Raw genomic sequence first — 5,934 nt, 5'->3', positions numbered from 1 at the left:
AAAAAAACGATATACGAAGCGCGCCAAGTATGATAAAGACGCGTGCTCACGTGCCGCTACTCCGGCACTTACAAACTTTGATCGAAGGGTACACGGCTGCATACATTTTTCGCCAGCATAGAAGCCTAAACTGAAAGGAACGTGCCTATATTTGGCTTCTGTCAATTAAAAGGTATACGTAGTTATGGTGAGTGATGCAGAGAAGTTTTTACGACAACACATATTTTAGAGTTAAAAGGCTGAAACGTACAAATAACTCCTATGTGAACTTGGCCAAGTTTTCTGGCTGTTTTTCAGCACCCCCGGAGTATGGGCCGTGCGTTATTCATCGCTCAGGTCCTTCCTCAGCTGGTCGCACCAATCTTTCGCCTTTTACTAAAGATTGCCTTGGGGAAGGACACCCTAATGAGCCAATAGGCCAATTTTTGGGAGGCCTTGCCCGTTTGGGTGAGGCCTAATTTAAATATCAAAAGTAAGACTTCAATGCTTTCGTTTGTTGACTTACACTCACCGCTGGGGTTACAAATCTAGTCAACTTTCGTTGCTTGGCTGCACACCCGAAGGACGCCATGGTGGCACTTTTTTCGCGCGATTTTCATGACCAGCTTTACCAACGGGGTGGACTGTCAGTGCCTTTAGAACACAACCCTACATACCGGCCTCTTGCCTGAGCAGGCTATTTCTTGTTTACTCCTACAGAAATTTATCTACGCCGGGCCCTGTATTGCTGGTGCCGACAGTGCTATGATTCACGAAGTTTCAAAACATACTGCCCCAGCTAAATCGGGTTAGAATTTTAAAATACGCCGATGCCTTCTATAACGACAAGAACAAATGAATGTTTCTGACTACTGCGTAGGCCAATCGTGTTATGATAAATAATTATTTGGGACATATTGATTAACTAACTTTAAAGCAATGATGAGTAAACCGAGAGTTCAACGGAAACCAATCTTGTTGCGAAGGAACATGAATGCCATCAAGGTAAAAGCCGGCGATGAAAGAAGCATAAACGAAAAAAAAAATGTTTTGTCAACTGCATTGTTCGCAAGGCTCCCGTGCTGAAGCCAAAAAGGCTTTTTTATATGGATGTTATCTTGTGTTTCTTTTCAACTGTCTCCATAAATCATAACTTACAGTAAGCTCCCGACACCTTCAATCAGGAGTGATGATGTCGATGGCCAACATATATAAATGATGCCCATGTAGACTCCTCAGAAACGTTGTAAATTTTTCTCTGAGTGTCGCACCTATTTTGCAAATTTTTAATAGACAGAATTCATTTCAGACTTTTCGCACATTTGCGGGTAAGTGAAAAGATTGCCAGTGAAAACACTGCTGGTTGTTATGATTACCAAGTCACACATTTTGCAGAGAACAAATCTTACTGCTTCCAGCCACGATGTGACTTCATGAACGTAACGCTTGTGTCTGTCGTCTCCACAACATACTTAAAGTATTTCGCGTCGAAGAAAAAAAAAGTGGCCAAGTATCTGAATGTTTCTGCAAATGTCGTCAAAATATGTGTATTGCGTGTAGAGAGAGTGAACAACACACCTATTTGATGTTCTGCGTAAGAAAATTGGTGAGTAGTAATCTAGAGGCGCTGCGTTAGAATGCCTTGAGCATGCAGCGGAGGGGAACGAGCCCACCAAGTCACGTCACACGTGAGACATGAGCGTCATCTGGCAGTTTTATCAGAAAACAAAGCGCGTGGCTCTGAGAGGGGTGCGCACGAACATCTCAGAGGTGATAATGGTAGAACGCGAGGCGACGGCTAGGTGCCACCACAATCTCATCTTAGTAAAGCGTTGGAAACACTCGTTGCTCTGAGCAAGCGTTGGATGGTAAGCACAGCGTGATGAGTGCTACGGTCCTTAAATTACTTATGCATGCCTTTTCTAGTAAGAGATGCAAATGCAGAATGTATGCGTGTTGTGGTGCGCCAGAAATGCGCAATAATTGCTTTTTAATAGACGATTGCACAAGCATGAACACTAACCTTGAGCAACATTGGTGGTCGCTGCGGATTGGGTCAGCCGTTTCAAGTGCATGATGCCGTTAAGAGTGGACAGACAGACAGAAACACAGACAGACAGACAGACAGACAGACAGACAGACAGACAGACAGACAGACAGACAGACAGACAGAAACGCAGGCAGACAGACCAAAATTTTTTGTGCCGAAGGCCCCCAGAAAGACTACCGTGTTTAAAACACACAGCACCGCAACATCGCGCTCACAAAATATGGAGCCCTACCAGACCATGCCATCAACGCCGCTCACACCGAACTCCTCAGCGGCAGAATAGCGGTGGTGGTTATGGTGCGGCGGGTGCTAGCGGCCGCGCCACCAGAGAGTTAGTCTTCCCTCCAAAAAAATTGCCCGCAGCTTCCCTCGGGGGAACACTGAGGAGGATGCGGAGCATGTAATTGGTTAACGGGGTGTTAAAGTGCGACTTACTTGGGTCGATGGCTAAATTGGTTAACGTGGTTGTGAAATGGGGTGTTAAATTGCGACTTACTTGGGTCGATGGCTAAATTGGTTAACATGGTTGTAGGAGGGGGCGTTAAATGAGTGAACACGTACACACGTATGCGAAAGGGCGGCGCTGGTCGAAGGGACGTCGATCATTCTGTTTGTGGATTCGTTGGCATTCATTTCACGGCGACTTCGGACGTCGACGCGCCGTACAAACCAACGGACGAGCGGCAACTGAGCGAGCGAGCGCCGACCTTGAGTATATATACAGCGCGACGGCGCATGCGCTGTCAGCTGTCGAATGTTCTCGAAGGAGAAGCGCGCGCGCGGCACAGATGGCGACGGCGCGACGGCGCATGCGCTGTCAGCTGTCGAATGTTCTCGAAGGAGAAGCGCGCGCGGCACAGATGGTGGGCGACGGCGCGACGGCGCATGCGCGCGCGTCAGCTGTCGAATGTTCGAGAAGCGGTGCGGACGGCGCGGACGGCGCACTACAACGCGCGAGTATAAGATGCTTCCGCATCTCAAATTGCTTTTTGCGCGCACGAAAGTGATTAAACCAACAGAGGTGCTAGCGGCGAGTTCTATCAAACGCGCTACTCTGTTCCCCAGGGGGAACATTTACAGATATTCTTTTGCTCACGTTGCTCAGCGCATTGCAGTGCTCGAAGTCGATTTGAAGAAAAAAAATTGGCAGCACATCCACGAAGTGAACGATGGAGAGTGCGACGAAGCATTCGTCCGTCCATTCGTTCTTGCTTCCGTCCATCCATGCATCCGTCTGTGTGACCATCCATGCGTGCATCCTCCCATTCGTGCGTGCGCTCGTTCGTGCGTCTGTCCCTGCGTTCGTCTATGCATCCCCCCCTGCGTCCGTTCATGCGTCCATACATGCATCTGTCTGTGTGTCCGTTCGTCCATCTATTCAACACTCCAAGTACCTCCATATCGTATCTTTTCATTATATATTCCCCATTAGGGAGCCTTCATGTGCGCGCGTCTTCGTGTTTTACGGTGGTGTCAGCCTTTGACCCACCACTTGCCACCGCCCGCTAAAACACATTTTTGCCAGTCCCGGTTTCCGTAGCAACAGGTGCCATGTTAGTTCTTGCGTCCAGGCGTTCCTGCTCCGCCGCACTGCACCAGCTGCGTGTTGGCGCGGGGGTACAAGCTGCGGTATGAGCTGCGTTTGATTACCCCATAGACGTAGCTTCCGCTACGACACCATCCTCGTGCTAACCACATATAAAAAAACTTGCCAGGGTGCTGCGTGCCAGGGTGCTGCGTGCCACAATGCAAAACCATATGGAGAAGAACTTCCCACTTCCCGACTTGCTCTAGCCAATGGAAACGCTTCGCTACACAAGTGAAGTGAGGCTGCTTGGAGGCGACTACTTCTCGCCGTGTTTGTGAGGTGAGTATTCGTTGTATTGCGAGTGGGTTGAGTATATCACCGCACATTTCGTGAAATGGCTGGCTTACCCATGCAACGAAAAGCAGTTTGAGCAAAGTGAGCACGACCACGTGCACAGTAAAATAATGAATTAGGCTTCGTTTGGCTACGCTGTGCGAGCGGAAGATGGTTGAGTATGCTTGTTTATCCTTGTAGTCGAAGCGCAGTTTCTCAGTCTAATTATATGACTAGACGAATGGGTGGTCCTGCTTGCATTCACTATCTGCACTTTGTTGGTTTCCGAAGCCGTCACTGCATTCATCGCGGAAAACGCCAGGCCCGTAAACCACCTACAAACGCTCCCGTTCGCTTCTTCCTTTTCTTGCAGATGTTCGCATTTCTGCAATTTTACCTCGGTTGCTGAGGAAGGGCATTTGGAGAGGTAGACAGACGAGCCAATGAACGCGTTCCCTGTAGGCACTTGTCTTGCACAGTTGCAACGCAACTGACTTTTTGTGTGGCTTGCCATGGGGTATTCGTTGTTCGCTTCAAAGACATGCGCAACCACACCGAAACTCGCTTAATAATTGCTAACAGGACTTCTCTTTAACATAGAATGCGACAGATTTACTGTTCGTGCCCATCCATCCTTGTGTCTATCTGTCGGTCCTGAACGGAGCAGTATTTGTGCACTAAGCAAGTCGGTTGTCATCTCATAACTCATATATGACCTATGTGGTGCATCGTTATTCGTGTCGTCCTTTTGTTTCATAACCAAACACACAGATGATTTGATATTGTAAACTCCGCTTTTATTTAGTGCTTGTAGAGAAAATGTGTATGGTCTCCGTAAATGTGGTCGGAGCCGTGTATGATTTTTTGTCTTATTGCTTCTCTCTAGGCCCACTGCGGCACACAAGCTTCCAGCAAAGGAGGCAGGATGCTTTGAAGACACAAGGCCAGATGCCGTTTGGATGATGTTTGCAAAAAAATCTGACCTGGAAAAAGTTGATTTGTCCCTTGTTGCTCCCCTTTGCTTTTCTTCTAGCCTAATATACAGGCTTGTGGGCATATGGGGAGGGCGGTGTAATGTGATTGAATGCCCTACTTTTTCGGGTAATGCTTACAGCTTGTAAGATTTTTAAGCAGTCATTGTACACATTCGTTAGCAGGAACTAAACTTGCTGTAGGAAATTATATTACGGAGAAACGCAATGTTTAAGGTATTAGAAACAGGCTAGCTGAGCTATTCGGTTTACAGAGAACATCACGAGCTACCCGGTTGTTTGTTCTGCCTTTCAAGTCGTACCGAGTTCCATCATATAAACAGCACGCTTTCGAGCCTTGCACTAAGAGGCCTTTGAGGTATTTGCAGTGCTAAGGTGAATATGCTTCATGAATGGCACGCAGACTTTGAAGTCCATTCATAGTGACATCGATGTTCTCCCCCTCGCGAAAATAGGCTCCCTAAATAACCTCACTCCGCCAATGCGGTGGGTCTACCAAGTGGGAGAAACGAACTGCTTTAACAGTAGTTTATACAAACTCGAGTCACGAACTTGTCTTTTCTGTTCTACCAAACCATGGCTAACTTCAGAAAACAACCCTTCAGCCTTCAGCACTTGCTATACAAAAAAAACGTCTTCTCGTTGAAAGCCACGCGTCCGTCAATGTAAATGAGCGACCACTCAGAACCAACATGGCGGCCCGTCAAGTATGGGGGCCGTTTTAGCCAGTTGTAAGCAACATGATCGGAGTTGTCACCACCCTAAAACACGGAGACGCGCACACGGAGACGCGCGCACATGAAGGCTCCCTATTCCCCATATAGAAGCACCACCATTCAGCGAAAATTCCAAGGTCTAAACGAGAAGTGGCACACGCTCACTTTCTTACGGCTTGCGCTTGGGGTCTATTTCCCACCTTTAACCACCTCGATTTCATGGTATATACTAGTTCATTATGTTCATGGCAACCCCGCCGCGGTGGTCTAGTGGCTAAGGTACTCGGCTGCTGACCCGCAGGGCGCGGGTTCGAATCCCGGCTGCGGCGGCTGCAT

At 48.0% G+C, this 5,934-nt stretch overlaps 1 non-coding gene across 1 annotated transcript; it reads left to right on the top strand.

The window, feature by feature from the left end:
* Positions 1–328: 328 nt before the first annotated feature.
* LOC142804350 (U5 spliceosomal RNA) lies at positions 329–454 on the top strand. The gene has a single exon (XR_012894618.1). It is a non-coding gene; the product is annotated as a U5 spliceosomal RNA (small nuclear RNA).
* Positions 455–5,934: the final 5,480 nt, after the last annotated feature.

This window comes from Rhipicephalus microplus, chromosome 3 (assembly GCF_043290135.1).
Source record: "Rhipicephalus microplus isolate Deutch F79 chromosome 3, USDA_Rmic, whole genome shotgun sequence".
Lineage (NCBI taxonomy): Eukaryota > Metazoa > Arthropoda > Arachnida > Ixodida > Ixodidae > Rhipicephalus > Rhipicephalus microplus.
Note: the sequence above shows the minus strand (reverse complement) of the source record. Positions and strands in the feature narration are given on the sequence as shown.